General features: G+C 43.8%; 1 pseudogene; it reads left to right on the top strand.

Moving 5' to 3' along the window:
- Positions 1-491: 491 nt before the first annotated feature.
- Positions 492-965, top strand: LOC103645084 (uncharacterized; annotated as a pseudogene).
- The last annotated feature ends 20,602 nt before the right edge of the window (positions 966-21,567 follow it).

Below are 21,567 nucleotides of genomic sequence, written 5' to 3'. Positions count from 1 at the left end.
GAGAAGTTTGATCCATACTTCATTGATATTAGGAGTTTCATGTATGGATGCAGAAGTTTGATTCAGAACTCTCTCACTGAATAGCCAAGAACTCATTTTATTACTCTATCAGCTTCACCAAAGGACAACTTTTGAAGTAGGTTAGGTATGCCTTATGCTTCCTTATCTGATTCACCTTTTGTGTGTAACCATTGAGACAATCCTCCTCAAATTGCAGTATCATCCTATCTCTTTCTATTTCATCCTAACCAATTTCTCTACACAGTTCCGGATTCAAAATTGTGGTATTTATTAGTAATGTATGCAGGCTGAACTGGAAGTAGAGAGAACCATCCAACATGGCACATAAAGAGAGAACGACAATCTAAATGCAGAATGGGAACCATGAAAGCCCAAAAATCTAGAGCCCGATTCCCCTAAATTATACACAAAAGAACAACCATTTTTCCCTGCAGCTGCCAAGAATCGCTGCCAAGAACATGACACCCAAGATGCAGTCAGTATTGGCCAAAATCATAGATCAAGCAATGAAAAAAGTATCTAGTTCATCAAACTATAATTCTTTGTTGGGCATCATACCCGGCTGTGTGCCCATCCTAGGGCCCGACATTGTCTCGCCGCTCCAGGACCGGTTCGACCAAAGTACGTGGTGATACAGCACCTCGTCGTGCGCTACCGCGAAGCCGCCGAAGCCATCCTCTTCAACTCCTTCGACGTTATCGAGCTTGAGGCCGTCGAGGTTCTGCGCCATCTAGCAAAGTCCGGCGGGCCACCAGTGTACCCTATCGGCACAGATCGTTCAGGCCGAGCCCAACGGCGGTGGCAGCGCCGATGTTGATTTCCTCCAACGCGAAGAAGCGGAGCGTTGGGAGCGCGGTGACGGTGGCAGAGAGGTGTCGTGGGGAAGGAAGAAGTGGGGCGGGGGCGACCTCCTCGCAGCCGTGGGATGGGAGATCTGGTGGTGACTTGCAAGTAGAGCTACAGGGAGAGGGAGTGTGAGTGCGAGAGCGAGAGCGATGAGATGGTGGATGATGAGGACAGCAATGATGGGTCGGCGTCCTTGAAGTCACGGAGCACACGCTCAGACTCCACAGCCGCCTTGGACTCCTGGATCTAGAGGAGGTGTTGCTCCTCCTTGGAGTCGACGCAGGTGCCTCCGCCTCGACCGCCGCACGAGCACGCGCCAAGCCAATTGGAGAGGGAGCGAGGGCACGGGATGGCGGATCTGCTCGATCTCAAGATTTGGCGGGTGCGGCAGACGGGATTGACGAAGGCGTATGGGGCGGGGCAGGAGATCGCGCGGCGGGCCAGGGTCGCGGTGAGGCGGGGGCGTTGTGCTGCTGTGGTGGTGTCTACGGGCGCAAGATCTCGGCGCGTGGGAGCGGGGACGCGCGGGCGGAGGCACGGTGAAGCCTGTGGACGCCCACGTTACCTCCTTATAGAGTAGTAGAGATACCAATAAGGATTTAAATACATGAGATGTGATGTTCATTCACATATTTATTCCATAATAAATGTATAAACATTATCAAAATTTAAATTACAATGATACCTTCGGCTTGTTTGAAGGTAATGATGCGAGAGAAATTATAATCCAGTGTGAATAGTATAGGGTACTGTTCACCTATTTATAGGCACGGGACGCAGCCCGAGTAAAAATACATTTATGGCCTTAACATGTATATATGATCCTAATACAAAACAATAGGGATTAACTAGTCTTTTCCTCTTTGGCTCAACATTATGCTTGACCTTCGTTGCCACCTTAAGTCGAAGTTGTCATCCTTCGGCTTTTTCACACATGTTCGTTGTAGCTTTGGCATTCGATCTTGTCGTTTATAGACAGGACCTTCATCTTGAGGACTTTCGGCAGAGAAGAAGACCCCTAATAGCAACAACCTCCACAACGACCACCCCCTCGCCCGCGCCACCTATATAAACCCTGGGTCTCGCCGACTCGCCGTGATGTTGTGTCACCATTACCGACTAGCCAGCCGCCGCGAGCCGCAAAAAGGGGAAGACAACCGCCATCGCCGTTGTCCACCTGCAGAATCGCTCGAAGTTCGTAGACCGTCCTTGGGGTTTCGCAGCGTCGTGAGGAAAGTGCTCGTGCCCACCTGGTGGGAGCATCAATCGGAGAAACCAGGGACCGCTCGCCAGAGATTCTAAGGTGCCGCGGAGGTGCACCTTGCCATGGTCAGGGCAACAACCGCATTAGAGGCCAGTATGGGTTCCCTCCTCGTGCTCATTTTGTTTCCAGGTTCGTGTGTGACCAATTTGACTAGGGTCGGAGGTCTAGGCTAACGGGAATTGCTCACCGGAGCATGGGGGAGTCGTCGCTCTATCGCTCGTTGTGGTTGGGTGTCAGGGGCAGGTAATTGGGTGCCATGCGTGGGTAGGACCAAATCGGGGCATTGAAGACATCACATAGAGCCGGACACTCATAGATTAGGCACCAATTCTTGAATCGGGCATCACCGATGTGGTCGCTGTCGTGAATAGCCTTCAGCGCCGTCGTTGTTGGTGACCGGTGAGGACGATGCACAATAGTCGTCAGATTCTAGTGGGATGGCCAGGATTAGATGAGGGGATGCCCCTTCACCACTTTGAATCTAAGTCATTGGTCGGGATGCGGATGGTCATGATTGGAAGGAGACGTAGACAATGATCTATCCGTTAATCTGATATCTAGCGGTCACCGCGTGATTCCAGTGATGTTAAAAGCAAGATCTAATCTAGGCCGTCGATCGATGGTCGTGTGGCTTAGAATCCATGATACCTTTTTGCATGGTTCTTTTGCTAAAGAGCCCCTAACTAAAACAAAAACCAATCCGTAGTCATGTCCTCTACAAAGATCCATTCATATCAGCCCTAGGATTTGCATTTGAGCCCCTAAGCCCTTAAAATATTCAACTCGTAGTCCTAATCTCATGGAGGGATTATAAAATCAAACCAGAAATTATTTTAAAATGGAAATAATTCCAAAGAATCCTTAGAAAATTCATATCTCTTATGTTTTAACTCTGATTTAATTCATTGTAGACAGCTTCGTAAATAAATTTCCTACGCATTAACAAGATTATTCTAACCTACAACATGTTTTTAAAAATAAATAACTAATTTACTTAAAACCTATGGTTATTAGAGTAACTCCTCTAAACTAAGTGATGTAGCATTTTATTTTGGTCCATCTATAACTTGGATAAATTAGGACCTCTAATCAAGTTATACCTTAGATTAAATTTGAATTAGTTATTTATTTAAATTATATTTCTCACATGATTTGTAATCAACATAGATCATAATTTTCAATATTCAATCCCATGAATCTTCTTAAAGTCATATTTGTTTAACCATAACTCTGTTTTCAGTGATTCTTGAACCGGCGATCTCGTAGCAACGCATAGAATAATATTATGCAGTTTGTTCTCATGTTTGTTGTGATGTTAATATTGTCCCTATATTGTCTGTTTGTATTGTTACTAGTAGACGAGCAAGTGATCGAGGAACCCGAAGCAACCCAAGTGGAAGATTCTGAGCAGGAACTCGCTGAAGGCAAGTTGTGCCCTTGACCACTCTTCTTTACCTAATAATGTTCATGTTAATCATTGTGACATGCTCAGGTTGATTTGATGGGACCTAATAGGTTGTCCTAGTTTAGTTTACCCCACACCTTGCATGCAAATGAATTATTGGTAGTTTGGCTATGCTCTACCTGGTTTTTGAGAAGTAATAATATATGAAACATGATCATGCTTTATTATTACTACTGGATTATTTAATGTTCATGATAAGATTATTATGTTAACTGTAATATGGAGAACCACGAGGGAAAATAGTGCTACAACAAGGGTGGAATGGGACGCCCTTGGCCAAGTAATTAGGAAAGCTAGGGAGAGATTACCTTACCCGAAAGGGGCAAGCGAGGAGCACGCGCTGCAAACTATAGGGAGGTCCTCGGGTCGAACTGTAAAGCTTTTCGAACGAGGGATTCCTATGCATCCTTCTTCCTGAATCCATAGCGGGTTTTCTCGAACTAATGGAACTTTGGAAAGGCCTCGTAGTGCTACCCTGTCTTGTCTCCTCGGTAGAGATGAATGGGAATTCTAGGCCCTTGGAAAATTGGTAACACGGCCTGTGGGTAAACTTGTGCAACTTCTGTAGAGTGTAAAACTGGTATATAAGTCGTTCTCACGGTCAAGGGCGGCTCGGACACTCACATGAGTAACTTATGGAATTAAACTTAATTTGTCATTTGCATTGCACTATGGGATTTATTATTAAATGTGATCTCTTATTTATTTGGGTTGGTATACACTTATAATTATTAAATGTGAACTAGGTATCGTCTCACAGTCAGTAATAGGCGCCGAGGAGTAATTATCTTAGTTCGATTTATTTACTATCAGTTATTTTGTAATATATTTTCATTATGTAATAAAGATTATGACATTTGTATCTATACACTGAGTCATTGTATGTGTTGATCTTGATTGGTGCACATATGAGACGCACTCGGGTTTATCCTTAAATCTGGGTGTGACAGAAGTGGTATCAGAGGAATGTTGATTGTAGAAAGTAAGCTAGATAGACCTAGACAAAATCCTTACCTACTTACCTTTACTCTGATTCTTTTTATACTTTCCTTGATCATGTCTCATCTTTTACTATTCTACTCTGACTACTCTTATCTTTTCTACTATAAAAGACAAAAACGATTTCACACCTTGGAATCCTATATCTACGAATTTCCTGAAGAGATAGGAGACCTAAGACAAAAAAATAATAAATATTTTATCGGTTTTTAAGCGCTTGAATGCTTGTTCTGCTTGTTCTTAGGATAACTGCTTGATTTGCTTCTTTGATTGATTGATTTGTGGGGTTATATCCACAATAAACCTAGTTTAGTAGGTCCATCCTACATGCACCAACATAGATGTAGTGTATCTACATGATCTGCAAATCTATCTTACCCTATGTCTCTAACCCAGATGGTCAATACCAGTAAGGGAGGAGGTGTTAATCTACCGGCATGCATTCGCCGAAGGAGGACAGTAGCTAATCCAGAACCAGAGATGAATCCTCCAAATCATCTGCCTGCTGGGTCGAAAGCCTTTTTTGCCAACCAAATCCAACTGCCGCAACAGATGTCCAACACCATGGCCGACATGCAAGCTCAACTCCACAATAATCAGCAACACCCACTACTACCACCACCACCCAGAGATAAGCATTGCGAGTTCATGAGTCACTAGCCACCCACTTTCTCCATCTCCCTAGATCCACTACAAGCTGATGACTGGTTAAAGTCAGTGGAGAAGATGCTCAACATTGCCCAATGCACTGACAGAGAGAAGGTACTATATGCATTGGGTTGCCTCATAGACCCCCGCTGCTGACTAGTGGGATTCATACTATGCTACACATGCTGCTACTGACACCATCTCCTAGGCGAAATTCTTAACTATTTCAGAAATGATCACATTCATGTTGGATTAATGAAAGCTTAAGAAGTAGTTCCTTTCACTCGGGCAGGGAACCATGTCAGTGAGTGTGTACAGAGATAAATCCATCTAGCTATCCAAATATGCTCCTAAGGAAGTTGCTGAAGATGAAAACAAGCCAGAATTGTTCTTGGATGGACTCATCGAGCCACTCAATAGCACCTGATGTCTCTCCTTTCCATCTTTCTAGAAGCTTTTGGACAAGGCCATAGCTCTTGAACACAAGTGTGTTCAGCTAGGCGAGATGAAGAGGAAGGCTATCACTTAAGGACAAGGAGGTAGCAGCAGTCATCCTCGTTACACTCAGCCTCAAGGTACTCCAACTCATTCAGGAGGAGGGCAACATTCATACTAGCGCCCTGTTCAGCAGACACCATAGGCCACACCTCAAACACCACACCTCGTCAGGCTGCCCCTGCGACCTGCTGGCCAGAACACCACTACTAGCAACTCATGGTTCAAATGCGGTGAAGTTGGGCACTACGCCAATGTCTATTCTAATAGGAACCCAAATACTCCAGCTCGAGGCAGTAATCCTAGCAAGCAGAATCATACTCCAGCCATCAACCACGGATATAATATTGCTAGGGTTAATCAAATTAGTGCTAAAGCTACTGCTGATGGTTCTAACATCGTCATTGGTTTCCATGCCAACTTCCATACTTTTTGATTCTGGAGCTTAGCATTCATTCATATCTGCTTGTTATGTTAATATGCACAGTATACCTTTCCTTATTATGTGTAGACCCATGGTAGTCATTACACCTAAATGGTCTTTTGAAGCAACATACATGAGTCATAAGATAGAAGTAACAATATTGAGGAGAAAATTTTGGGATATGCATATAGTGCTAGAAGAGAGTAGCATAGACTTAATCCTTGGTATGAAGTGGTTAAAACAGTGGAAGGAAATCATACATTGTGTTAGAGGAACTTTAGAGCTTTCTAGTCTTGATGGTGATAGACTCGAGGTCATCGTTGCCCCAACCCCATCCACCCAACCTACCATCTACTAGATTGATGGTAAATTTGTGGCGACCATATCCGGGTTATTAGAGAGTTCCCAGATGTTTTTATAGAAGAGTTATCTGGAATGCCACCAGATAGAGATATGCAGTTTGTTATTGACCTATTACCTGTGAAAGGGAAATGGATTGAATCATTTCCTATAATCGGTTTTGGTGGTTGACATCCATCACAAACCACATGGACTAACTAGTTTGCCTAGTTGTCATTTATCTCAGGTGCATAAAGTTCAACATAAACCAACAAAGAAAATAAGTTGGGGAACTCTGCAAGTTTGGAGCAAAGATAAGCATTGGTGCTGCAAGTGGCGCACTGGACACTGTCCGGTGCCTAGGCCAAGGCACCCACGAACTGGCCGCTCTCGGGGTTTTCCCATAGTCGCTCCGCTATAATTCACCGGACTCTCCAGTGTGCACCGGACATGTACGGTGAGTCAACGGAGCAACGGTCAACTGCGCCAATGGTCGACCGCGATGTCAGATGAATAGTGAACAGTGCGCAAGTCAGAAGTCAGAGTAGCGAAGTCAGAATGCACCAGACTGTCCGGTGTGCCACTGGACTGTCCTGTGCCGCAAGAGGACAAAGGACTTCAACGATCAACCGCTCTAAACCCCAACGATCTGCTGATGTGGCACGCACCGGACAGTGAACAATGTCATGTCCGATGCACCACCGGACTGTCCGGTGTACCCATCGACAGCAATGGCTGGAATAGTGGTTGGGGCTATAAATACCCCCAACCACCACCATTCAAGCCATCCAAGTTTTTTGAAACTCCACATTCAATACAAGAGCAAAAGCATACACTCCAAGACACATCCAAAAGATCAAATCCTCTCCAAGCCTCAAAATCAACTCAATTGCTTAGTGACTTGAGAGAGGGTGTTTTGTGTTTCTTTTGTTGCTCTTGTTGCTTGGATTGCTTTCTCCTTCTCATTCTAATTCTTCTAAGTGCCTTGTAAAGCTAGCAAGAGACACCTAAATGTGTGGTGATCCTTGTGGGGTCTTAGTGACCCAAGTGATTAAGGAGAAGCACTCGACCGTCTATGTGACCAATTGAGAGAGGGAAAGGGTTGGTATAGACCCGACCTTTGTGGCCTCCTCAACAGGGACTAGGTTCTTTGGAACCAAACCTCGGTAAACAAATCATCATGTTCATTTGTGTTGATCTCCACTTGATTTGTTTCCCCCTCTTTCCTCTCTCTAAAAGTTCCCTTACTAATATTGATTTGAATTTGCTCCCAAGGTTATCCGCATTGATTGAGCAACTCTTGGCAAGGAGAACTATCTTCCGTACTCCGAATTATTTCCATCACTAACCCCGAGCATAGTGCATGTTTAAAGTTTGTAAATTTCAGGTTTCACCTATTCACCCCTCTCTGGGTGACTTTCAATTGGTATTAGAGCCCAGTGCTTCATTAGAGTCTAACAACTCGAAGTGATGTCGGGAGAACACGCCAAGAGGGAGATGGTCACCGGCGAAAAACCCGAAGGCTCGGGAAGGAAGAATGAGGAACGGACTCCATCGAAGGAGACCGGCGACAAGCACAAGGAGGAATCTTCTTCCTCCATCAAGTCACATAGGAAGGGTGACAAGAAGAAAAAGAAAATGAAGAAGGTGGTCTACTACGAGATCGACTCTTCATCACCTTTCACATCCGGCGCTGAATCTACCACTTCGAAGCGCCAAGAGCGCAAGAAGTATAGTAAGATGCCTCTTCGCTATCCCCGTATTCCTAAATATGCTCCTCTACTTTCCATACCCCTAGGCAACCACCATATTTTGATGGTGAAGACTATTGTATGTGGAGTTATAAAATGAGGCACCATCTAACCTCACTCCACGAAATCATATGAGATATTGTTGAGTTTGGAGCGTAGGCACCACAGGTAGGCGACGAGGATTATGACTCCAATGAGGCCACCCAAATAAGGCATTTTAACTCCCAAGCAACTTCTATACTTCTCGCTTCCTTGTGTCGAGAGGAGTATAACAAGGTGCAAGGGTTGAAAAATGCCAAAGAAATTTGGGACGTCCTCAAAACGGCGCATGCAGGGGACGAGGTGACCAAGATCACCAAGCGTGAAATGATCGAGGGAGAACTCGGTCGATTCATCCTCAACAAAGGAGAGGATCCACAAGCAATGTACAACCGACTCAAAACAATGGTTAACCAAGTGCGCAACCTCGGGAGCACCAAATGGGATGACCATCAAATGGTCAAGGTTGTTCTAAGATCTCTTGTTTTTCGTAATCCTACTCAAGTTCAATTAATTCGTGGAGATCCTAGATACAAACAAATGCCCCTCGAGGAGGTAATTGGCAAGTTTGTGAGCTTTGAACTTATGATCAAAGACTCCAAACACATTGTCAACTTGGAGCAAGGCGCCACCTCCACACTCGAGGTGCAACCCATTGCATTCAAAGCAACGGAAGAGAAGGAAGAGTCTACACCAAGTAGACTCCCAATCGACGCATCCAAGCTTGACAATGAGGAGATGACTCTTATCATCAAGGGCTTCCAACAAATCCTCAAGCAAAGAAAGGGGAAGGACTACAAACCTTGCTCCAAGAGGGTTTGCTATAGGTGTGGTAAGTCCGGTCACTTCATTGTTGTCCATATACAAGTGACAGTGACACGGACGATGACAACAAAGGGAAGAAGAAGATGGAGAAGAAGAGATATTACAAGAAGAAGGGTGGCGAGGCGCATGTGGGGCAAGAATGGGACTCCGACGAGAGCTCCACCGACTCCTCTGACGAGGCTGCCGCCAACATGGCCATCAACAAGGGCCTTCCCTTCTCCAACGTCGGCCACAAATGCCTCATGGCTAAGGACGGCAAAAAGAAGAAGGTACATTCTAGAGATACCCCCAAATATACTACTTTCGATGATGAGGGTAGCTCTAGTGATAATGAAGATGATTTAACTTCTCTTTTTGCAAACCTCACCAAGGACCAAAAGAAAAGGATAAATGAATTGATAGAATCCATTAACGAGAAGAATGATCTCTTGGAATGCCAAGAGGACTTGCTTGTTAAGGAAAATAAAAAAAGTTGTTAAGTTGAAAAATGCTTATGCTCTAGAGGTAGAAAAATGTGAAAATTTATCTAAAGAGCTTGATATTTGCAATGATTCAATGTCTTGTCTTAGAACTGAAAATGCTAGTTTAAATGCTATGATAGAAGAATTGAATGCTTGCAATGTTTCTACATCTACTGTTGAACATGTCATCATTTGCACTAGATGTAGAGATGTTATTATTGATTCTATGAATGATAACCTTACTATGATTAAAGAACAAAATGATCACATAGCTAAATTAAATGCTAAAATTGTCGAGCATGAGCTTGAGAATGAAAAAATTAAATTTGCTCGTAGCATGCTTTATAATGGGAGACGCCCTGGCATTAAGGATGGCATTGGCTTCCAACAAGGGAGTCAAAGCAACACCAAACTTAATGCCCCCAAGAACAGGCTATCTAATTTTGTTAAGGGTAAGACTCCCATGGTTTAGGATAGAGAGGGTTACATTTTATATCCTGAGAACTATCCTGAGCATAAGATTAGGAGAATTCATGCTAGAAAATCTCATTCCATTTCTCATCATGCTTACATGTATAGTAATGAGGCTTCTAGCTCTAGGCATTCAACTCATATCAAAATGCCTAAAAAGAAAATTACAAATGCATCAAATGAACATTGCATTTCATTTAAAACTTTTGATGCATCTTTTGTGCTGACTAATAAATCAGGCAAAGTAATTGCCAAATATGTTGGGGGCAAACACAAGTCCTTGTGTTTGGGTACCCAAGGTGCTTGTTTCTAATGTGAAAGGACCCAAGACCGTTTGGGTACCAATGAACAAGGCCTAAATCTGTTTTGTAGATTTATGCATCCGGTGGGACAAGTTGGATAATCGATAGCGGGTGCACAAACCACATGACAGTGGAGAAAATAATGTTCTCCTCATATGAGAAAAATGAAGATCCCCAAAGAGCAATTACATTCGGGGATGTAAATCAAGGTTTGGTCAAAGGTTTGGGTAAAATTGCTATATCTCCTGACCATTCCATTTCCAATGTTTTTCTTGTTAATTCTTTAGATTACAACTTGCTTTCAGTTTCTCAATTATGCAAAATAGGTTACAACTGTCTTTTTACTCATATTGGTGTTATCGTCTTTAGAAGAAGTGATGATTCAATAGCTTTAAAGGGAGTGTTAGATGGTCAGCTATATTTAGTTGATTTTAATGATAACAAAGCTGGACTAGACACTTGCTTAATTGCTAAGGCTAATATGGGTTGGCTCTGGCATCGCCGACTTGCTCATGTTGGGATGAAGAATCTTCACAAGCTTCTAAAGGGAGAGCACATTTTAGGACTAACAAATGTTCATTTTGAGAAAGACAGGATTTGTAGCGCATGTCAAGCAGGGAAGCAGGTTGGAGTTAATCATCCACACAAGAACATCATGACGACCGACATGCCGCTTGAGCTACTCCACATGGATCTATTCGGCTCGATCGCTTACATAAGCATCGGCGAGAGTAAGGGTGTGTTTGGTTTAAGGAATCACTATATCCAAATTGAGATGGTGCATCATGAGTTCATTCCTCAAATTTGGTGGGATGACCTCATTCCTCATATTAATACTAACTAACTAACTATGAGGAATGAGGTGGTGATGGATCAACTCATTCCATTCCACAAACCAAACAAAAATAGTGAGGAGTGAGAAGATGATGGACTAGCTCAGTCCTCAAACCAAACACCCTATAAGTATTGTCTTGTTATTGTGGATGATTATTCTCGCTTCACTTGGGTATTCTTTTTGCAGGAAAAATCTCAAACCCAAGAGACCTTGAAGAGATTCTTGAGACAGGCTCAAAATGAGTTTGGATTAAGAATCAAAAAGATTAGAAGCGACAATGGAACGGACTTCAAGAACTCTCAGATTGAAGTATTTCTTGAGGAGGAGGGCATCAAGCATGAGTTCTCTTCTTCCTACACACCTCAACAAAATGGTGTTGTGGAGAGGAAGAATAGAACTCTCTTGGATATGGCAAGAACCATGCTTGATGAGTACAAGACACCGGATCAGTTTTGGGCAGAGGCGATTAACACAGTTTGCTACTCCATCAACCGACTCTACCTTCACCGAATTCTCAAGAAAACATCATATGAACTCCTCATCGGTAAAAAGCACAATGTTTCTTATTTTAGAGTTTTTGGGAGCATATGCTCTATTTTTATTAAGAGATGTAGAAATTCTAAATTTGCTCCTAAAGCAGTAGAAGGCTTTTTACTTGGTTATGACTCAAACACATGGGCATATAAAGTCTTCAGCAAGTCCACTAGATTAGTTGAAGTTTCTTATGACATTGTGTTTGATGAGACTAATGGCTCCTAACTGGAGCAAGTTGATCTTGATGAACTAGATGATGAAGAGGCTCCATGCGTCGCACTAAGGAACATGCCCATTGGGTTTGTGTGTCCAAAAGAATCCGAAGAGCCTTCATAAGCACAAGATCAGCCATCATCTTCCATACAAGCATCTCCACCAACTTAAGATGAGGACATGGCTTAATAAGAAAAGGATGAAGATCAAGATGATGAGCCACCTGAAGAGGAGGACATTGATCAAGGGGGAGATGAAGATGATCAAGACAAGGAAGATGATAAAAAAATTCATGATCAAAGACCACCGCACCCAAGAGTCCACCAAGCAATTCAAAGAGATCACCCCGTCAACTCCATACTTGGTGACATCCACAAGGGGTAACCACTAGATCTCGAGTTGCTCATTTCTGTGAACATTACTCTTTTGTGTCTTATATTGAGCCATACAGGATAGAGGATGCACTAAGAGATCCGAACTGGGTGGTGGCAATGCAAGAGGAGCTCAACAACTTCATGAGGAATGAGGTATGGCATTTAGTTCCACGTCCTAGCCAAAATGTTGTAGGTACCAAGTGGGTATTCCGCAACAAACAAAATGAGCATGGTGTGGTGACTAGGAACAAAGCCCGACTTGTTGCCAAGGGATATTCACAAGTCGAAGGTTTGGATTTTGATGAAACCTATGCACCCATAGCTAGGCTTGAGTCAAATCGTATATTACTTGCCTATGCTACTTACCATGGCTTTAAGTTATATCAAATGGACGTGAAGAGTGCCTTCCTCAATGGCCCTATCAAGGAAGAAGTATATGTTGAGCAACCTCCCGACTTTGAAGATGGTGAGTATCCTACACATGTGTATAAGCTCTCAAAGGCGCTTTATAGGCTCAAGCAAGCCCCAAGAGCATGGTATGAATGCCTGAGAGACTTTCTTATCCCTAATGGCTTCAAAGTTGGTAAAGTTGACCCTACTCTCTTCACTAAAACAATTGCTAAAGACTTGTTCATATGCCAAATTTATGTTGATGATATTATATTTGGGTCTACTAACAAGTCATCTTGTGAAGAGTTTAGTAGGATTATGATACAGAAATTTGAGATGTCTATGATGGGGGAGTTGAAGTATTTCCTTGGATTTCAAATCAAGCAACTTCAAGAAGGCACCTTCATCTGCCAAACTAAGTACATTCAAGACATACTCAAGAAGTTTGGAATGGAGAATGCCAAACCCATCAAGACACCCATGGGAACAAATGTGCATCTTGACCTCAACACAGGAGGTAAATCTATAGATCAAAAGGTATACTGATCGATGATAGGATCTTTACTCTATTTATGTGCTTCACGACCGAATATTATGCTTTCCATATGCATGTGTGCAAGGTTCTAGGCAAATCGTAAGGAAGTTTACCTTAGGGCCATGAAAAGAATCATGAGCTATTTAGTTTACACTCCTAAGTTTGGGCTATGGTACCCCAAGGGATCTACCTTTGATCTAATTGGGTATTCCGATGCCGATTATGTCAGATGTAAAATTGACAGGAAGAGCACATCGGGGACTTGTCAGTTTCTAGGAAGATCCCTAGTGTCTTGGGCTTCAAAGAAACAAAACTCAGTAGCTCTATCCACCACCAAAGCCGAGTATATTGCTGCAGGCCATTGTTGTGCACAACTACTCTGGATGAGGCAAACCCTTAGGGACTATGGCTACAAATTGAGCAAAGTCCCTCTCCTATGTGATAATGAGAGTGCAACCCGCATGGCGGATAATCCCATTGAACACAGCCGCACTAAGCACATAGACATCCGGTATCACTTTTTGAGAGATCACCAACAAAAGGGGACATCAAAATTGCTTATGTTAGCACCCACAACCAATTAGTCGATATCTTTACCAAGCCCCTAGATGAAAAGACTTTTAGCAAGCTTAGGAATGAGCTAAACATCTTAGATTCTCGGAACCTTGATTGAAACATTGCACACATTGCTCATTTATATACCTTTGATCATATCTCTTTCATTTGGTACAAATGCATATTTCTTATTCTTCTTTTGCCAAGGCTAAGACTAATGTGCTTCCATGAGTATCTTTATGATTAGTGTTAGATTGAAAGGAAAATGGCATATTCGGCAAAGGCAAGGCTTCCACTCCAACTCTGTCAGTATCATTTATCCTTTCCCTTACTCATGTACTTTCACTCATATTTATCAGAGGAGAATTAAAAGGCCTCACAAGATTCTTCGTTTTTGGCGATTAATGCCAAAGGGGGAGAATTTATAGGCCCAAAGCAAAAGGACCGTACCACCACCCAATTTTTCAAAAACTGTTTCACAAAGGGGGATAAAATATTTCAATTACAAAAACCCTCTTGACAGCTAAGAGGAGAATTTCTTCATGGGAGCTTTTTAGCCAAAGGAAAAGCATTTGAAACAGGGGGAAATGTTCAAAATCGTGAAAATTCTTTTAGAAATTATGTTCTTATACCATTGGCTATTTGTAAAAGAATTTGAAAAGACTTTTACAAGAGATTTGCAAAAACAAGCAAAGTGGTGCAAATGTGGTCCAAAATGTTAAACTAGAAGAAAGCAATCATATATACTTAGAAATACGTTTAGTTGGTTTAAATTCAAAGTAACTTATGCACATCTGTCAAAATTGTAAACTAGTTATATTCCTACACTTTACATTTGCTTTGGTTTGTGTTGGCATCAATCACAAAAAAGGGGAGATTGAAAGGGAAATGGGTTGAATCATTTCCTACAATCGATTTTGGTGGTTGACATCCATCACAAACCACATGGACTAACTAGTTTGTCTAGTTGTCATTTATCTCAGGTGCATAAAGTTCAACATAAACCAACAAAGAAAATAAGTTGGGGAACTCTGCAAGTTTGGAGCAAAAATAAGCATTGGTGCTGCTAGTGACGCACCGAACACTGTCCGGTGCCCAGGCCGAGGCACCCACGAACTAGCTGCTCTTGGGTTTTCCCACAGTCGCTCCGCTATAATTCACCGGACTATCCGGTGTGCATCGGACATGCTCGGGAGCCACCGGAGCAACGGTCGACTGCGCCAACGGTCGACTGCGATGTCAGATGAACAGTGAACAATGCGCAAGTCAAAAGTCATAGCAGCGAAGTCAGAACGCAGCAGACTGTCCGGTGTGCCACCGGACTGTCCGGTGCCGCAAGAGGACGAAGGACTTCAACAGTCAACCGCTACAAACCCCAACGGTCTGCTTACGTGGCATGCATCGGACAGTGAACAGTGTCATGTCCGGTGCACCACCGGACTATCCGGTGTGCCCATCGACACCAACGGCTGGAATAGTGGTTGGGGCTATAAATACCCCCCAACCACCACCATTCAAGCCATCCAAGTTTTCTGAAACTCCACATTCAATACTAGAGCAAAAGCATACACTCCAAGACACATCCAAAAGAGCAAATCCTCTCCAAGCCTCAAAATCAACTCAATTGCTTAGTGACTTGAGAGAGGGTGTTTTTTGTTTCTTTTGTTGCTCTTGTTGCTTGGATTGCTTTCTCCTTCTTATTCTAATTCTTCTAAGTGCCTTATAAAGCTAGCAAAAAGACACCTAAGTGTGTGGTGATCCTTGCAGGGTCTTAGTGACCCAAGTGATTAAGGAGAAGCACTCGACTGGTCAATGTGACCGATTGAGAGAGGGAAAGGGTTGGTATATGTAACACCCTGAATTTGGGGGTATAAAATTTCTTTCCTAATATCCACCAAATTCAGGTGTTACCCTCTCTTTTCCTTGTTTTTCTGTTTTTTTCCTAAATAGTGAAGAGTTATTTTGTTTTATATATATGCGTAAGCCTAGTAAAAATAAAATCTTAGAGGAACTTTGAGTGTTGCATTCATGCCGATGCATAGTGTTTATGAGTGCAAAATTTTATCGTAATAGATTAAAATATCTCGATGATGATCCCAAGAGTTTTTGAAATCTTTGGAACGTTTCTTCGAGTATTAAATATGAATTTTAGTTTTTCTAATATCAATTAAATGCCTAAAAATTTAGTATTTGCGAAAACTATAAAATTTTGGAAACTCGATGATATATGTATATATATTTTCCTCTCGTCGATCCTATTCCAGATCTCGTGTCCTTTTCGCGGGATCGTTAAAATGTCTTTCCTCGCAACCGTCGTGCTGCTCGTGTCTACCCTCGTCATGCCCGCCACCGCCTTTCTCGCTTGGTCGCAACGCAATTGATGACGAATTTGGCAATCACCTCCTACGTCCTCTTCTATATGTGGCAGAACTGCCCGAATTATTCCGACTTAAGTGCCTAAGTCCCGCCTTAGAGGCTAGACCACACTTAAATGGGAATAACCCGTCAATCCCTCAGATCTAGTCCGATGAGGCCACTGACAGGATCAAGTACCACAATCTCACTCGAAGGTGAGTCACAGAGCAAATACAATAAAGTATAAAACCATGCATGTAAGAGTATTAAATTATTACATCATCATCAGAGTTTTGCAAAAGTAACCATCATTGTTCGAAGTGCAGCGGAATAAAACTAACGTTAAATAAACAGAGAGATGGGGAAGCCTGTCCCATCACTCCTCATGCTCCTCCTCAGCCGAGGTAGGGTCCCACTCGACAGTCCAACCCGGTGGCAAGATGGACGACCAAGTCACTCCAGCAATCATGTCCTCCAGAGAACCTGTAAAAATTATGCCACAAGCAAGGCTGAGTATACTAATACTCAGCTAGACTTACCCGGTGTGAGGAGTCTACTCCTCTACCTCTAGACATGCAGTTGTTTGGCTGTGGGGTTGGGTTGCCAAAATCACTAGCTGAGTTTCTAAGTCAAGTTTTAACTTTGCCAATTTAAGTGTGACTCTCTTAAGGCTAAATGTGTACTATCTATTCATACATAGTAGCAAACATTTTTAGCAATCAACATCTTATATCAACTCATCATATTTCCACTTGTTACTCAATGCAGTACAATGGATCAAGCAGTCTCATTAGCTGCGAGAAGCAGACGATTCGAATCGAGTTTTATCCTTGCAAGGTAAACCTAAACACACGACGTGGCGAGGCACTCCGTCCCCACACACATCAACCGTCCCCATCGATCCCCTGGCAACAGATCAGGGCTCATCGCCTTGGCGTACAATGCCTCACTGACCCCGACTGCCGTCGTGCAGTGACCGCACTTGTACCCACCATAACCGGAATGGGAGACCACATCTCAGGTCGCGTGAGGGGTAAAGTCTGCGGGCAGGTTCACTCAAGTACTAGGCTTACCGATTTACCATATTTCTCGGTATGTGTTTAGTACATTCAAACGCTTGACACAGGTATCCGCACGTTAATCCTTATTCCCATTTCATCTCGTAGACAACCAATCCCCATGGATTGTTGTCCCCAGACTAGCCTCATTATGATATGGAAGTGGGTACAACCAATTTCCTGACCTCGCGCGAGTGCTAGAAAAATCACTCGACTTCTACCGAGATCCTAATTAATAAAGCAGCTACTCGACCTAGCATACTAGTATTCATCTCAACAGGATTCCTGAGATCATGCAACTAGGGTTTCAAACAACTCCTACACCTAAGTGCACAATCAATCCTACAATCATTAAGTATATTAAAATAGCATAAATAACAGGTTATGCATAAACCGGGGCTTGCCTTCCAAGGCTGTGGCAGGCAGATCCTTTAGTGCAGGCTCTGGTGCTGGATCCGGGGCTACCTCCTGAGCAGCTCCTTGCTCTGGCACGAGGACGCACTCTCCGTCAGCGAGGTTACAGTCTATCGAAATGCAATGAACATGTATGTCATGATTATGAAGGATTTAATAACATTATGCTAAAGGAAGAAAAACTAAGTTAATGAGTAACTTAGGGTTTCTTGGTCATATGTGGCTTTTAGTGGTTTATGATTATCACTCTAGGTTTAAGTTTTGTTAAGGATAAGCATAGTGGATTGGTATTTCCTTTACATATTTTAGTGGACAATTTATAAAGGGTTTTAGGATGACACTAATTTCCATTATTCATTTTCCTTTCTTTATTTTCTATTTATGGTTTCTAGTGTAGGTTTGAACTACAACATTGGTTTAACTTTTTCCAAACATTTTGTAAAAATTACAGGGACTTGCCTTTGGTCAATATAGCTTATCCTAGGACTTTGAAATTCAATTGAAAAAGGCTAGGCTCTAGACAAAAATAACAAGAGTGGTGTAAATGGGCCATTTTGCACTACAACTCTTAATTAGGGGTGGGTTCTGTCCTAAAGGTTATTTTTGTTGGTATCTAATAGTAATAATAAGCTTCTGTGCCAAAGATCATAGAAAGCTAAGGGGTGGTTATTTAGTTATGATTTTCTAAAGTTTAATGCCAAAAAGGCACTTTCTACTACATTGTTATTTGAAAAATGTCAAACAGCAGATTTCATATTTTTCCTAAGTTCTTAATAACAAAACATTAACTATCCCAAGGGTTGAGGTGTTTTCACCTTGGGGTTATTTTTGTAGGGTTTTTCTAAGTTTTCCTTGTTTTCTTAAAATAAAAGGTATCCTATTTATTTTATACTAAACCAGGGTATCATAGATTTTTCTAGTGAACTACTTTAAATAAGTACCCTAACAAAAATAGGAGTACCCCCTGGTTCATTATTTGAATCACCTTTTCTATTTTTCTTAACCTTAAGCACATTGTAAAATAAATGGCAAAAACTAACTTAATGGGGTGGACAGAGAAGTTTAGCATTTTTAAACAGGTCAGTAGGTGGACATAAACTTCTCCAAATTTTTCTAACCCTAGTCAAATAGCGCAACTATTTTTCTTCCTATTATTTAGCTTTTGGCCAAAACAATAATTAAATCAGAACCCTAAAGTTTTCTGTAGTACATAAGGGTTTTATATTTTTCCTAAGTAGTTTACATTATTTAAAGTCTGACAAAATTGGTTTGACTAAATTTGGATGAATAAAACAGAAGTTATGGATTATTCAAGTTCTGTCAAAATTTAAATCAGATTTAAATAAAGGTTTCCTGGAAAACTACTTTGCACCGAGGACCCTGGGTTTAATCCAAATCTACCCACTGAAATCTACCCCTGTGCCACTATTCCCCTGAGTCACTGATAGTTTAAAAATCCCCCTGACCTTTCCTTCTTCTTCCCCGAGGTCCTTCCCTTAATGTAAACAGTACCCGCGGGAAAGAAAAGGGCGGCGCGGCTTACCGGCGGCGAGAGAGGTTCGGCGAGGGGCGGGGTTGGCTCCGGGAGGTCCTGGCGGTCACAACGATGTACGGCTCGACGGCGGGGATGACCGGAATCGCTCGGTCCACGTGCGCAGGCGGGTATCCTCGTCGGTGGCGGGTGTGCCGGCCAAATCACGGCGATCTAGTTCAATCCAATGGCCCGGTGAGCTTCACGGGGTGATGTAGAGGCTATCTGTGCATTGAATCAAAAAATGGCGCAGTGGCTTACCCGGTCTACGCTCGCCGGCGGTCGGAGGGAGTCCGGCGACCGTGGACTGGCCTCTCCGGCGAAGCAGACTTCGATTCCTCGCTCGGGGAGCTTCACCGAGGTGTGCTCAGTCCTCTCCGAGGGTCGGACGGAGTTGGGAAGGGCTTGGTTGGCCGGTCTACGGTGGCAGGGGTTCGGGTGGCCGCGGACTCGCCGTGCACGGGCAAACGCCGGTGAGTTTGAGCTCCGGTGAGGTTGAGCGTGCTCGGAAGGGTATGGTCGACGCCTGAGTGGGCTTTAGAGGTGCGGGCGCACACGGGGAACACTAGCGCGGCTCGGCGTGGCGCGGGGTCGGGCGCGGGCGTGCTCTCAGGGCGCGTCGAACACGTGGAGGTTTTCTTCTGCCCGTGTTCCACAGCTCGCCCAAGTCGCAAGCGTGCGAATCTTGGCAAAAATCTGGCGCGAGTCTTTTCCTGGCACCTAGGGCTGTCTCTCATCCGTGAGTCGCCATGGCAAATATGCCCTAGGTAGGGAGATCTTTAGACGCCAAATCAGGTATGTCTCCCTGCCCACCTCGTGACAAAAACGATGCCAAGGCATGTCAAACGTCAAGGGCTCGGTGTCAACTTTTTCCAGGGGGTTCCCTAGGTGGTATGCCACATTTTTGGTATAGAACTTAGGTGGTTTTGGTGCCATCTTCAAGGTGAACATGGTGGATCTTTAGTTTAGGTGTAGTTTTTGACTTAGAGAGAATTAGAGAGCTCTAGCTCTCTCTCTACTTAGGGATTGGATTTGGGGTTTCTTAAGGGGTCTTTTAGCAATGTTTCCTCTCTATAATTGTAGGTTAATAAGTTACTTAACTTTGTGCCAAAGGTTTGGTCATGACTTGCACCTTTGCTTAAACTCTCCCCTTTAACCAAGGTGCTTAGAAGATAGGATTCAAGAGAGGTTTAGGGTTTACTCCCCCCTTGTCCAAAGTGATAAGTGCACATTGGGTAATGCTTTTGGTCATCCACATCTCTTGGTTAAAACCTAGCTTCCAAGGCCCTTACACTTTTGCTCCTTAAGTTTCTTCCACATGTGATCATAGTCATTAGTGCATAGGTGTGCCCTAGCCATGGTAACACCTGAGGTGTTACACTATATACCCACCCCGCCGTCACATAACCTCTCGTCTCCCTCCCCAGATCTAGATCACGCAGAAGCAAGGGTCCCTGGCTCCCTGCACATGGCGGTTCCAGGTGAGTCCTCTCGCTTCTCTCCCCTTCCCCATCCTCTCTCCCCCTCGACGCACCCTCCCTACAGCCCCGCGTCGCGCCGCTCCGGCAAGCCGCTCCTGGCTTACCCTCCCCATGTCTAGCCCATTGGTGGCGTGCAATCGAGCCCTGCCTAGTCCTGACGAGCCCTCGCCCCGCCGCTGCCCAAATCGTGGCCGACCCCAGCACCTGCGGCGCGGCCAGGAGGCCATGGCGCGTGGCCAACGCGGCGTGCAGCCAGCGCGGCATGCGTGGCCAGCGCGGCGTGCAGCCAGCGCGGCTCGTGGCCAGCCGGGCGTGCCCTGCTAGCGCGGCCTAGAGTCCCCTGCTAGCGCGGGACCTGTCCGGCCAGCCCCGCCCCTCTCCCCGCGTTCTTGATGTTGAAGAAGGAGCCACCAATTCAGTCTGCGCGTGAGTGAGCAGTTGGAGGAGATGCTAGCCACACTAGATCCCACTCCTTTTCATCCTATGTGGCTGTGTCCCATGTGGCCCTCCGTGTGGCTTCGCTTCGACCAATAGAATCGCGCCACGTAGTTTAAATTTGAGAAATGTTATTTATTCAATATAATTTGCATCGAAAACCCGTCAAGGCTCGTCCTAGTTGCGTTAACAACGTAACAGCATCAATTTCATATTAGTAACATTATGTTGGTATGTTGCGAATCTTAAGTAATTAATTATTTGTTCATTCAATAGTGGTTAAAATGACTTTCCAATTAAAACAAATTTATAGTTCTAACTTGCGCTTTACAAATACGTGTTAATTTGATTAGTGCTAACTCAAACTTTTTGAATTAATACTCGTTTAGTGTATGCGTGACATCTATTTAAGTATTTCTCGTATGTCGCGCTTGTTGTTCCGCGCGCGATGGCGTGCTGGATCGCGCGTGTTGTTTTGCGCGCGTCCCCACAGATTGTCTTCGCTTG

This window comes from Zea mays, chromosome 1 (assembly GCF_902167145.1).
Source record: "Zea mays cultivar B73 chromosome 1, Zm-B73-REFERENCE-NAM-5.0, whole genome shotgun sequence".
NCBI lineage: Eukaryota > Viridiplantae > Streptophyta > Magnoliopsida > Poales > Poaceae > Zea > Zea mays.
The sequence above is the reverse complement of the archived record's forward strand: the minus strand, read 5'-3'. Positions and strand labels throughout refer to the sequence as shown.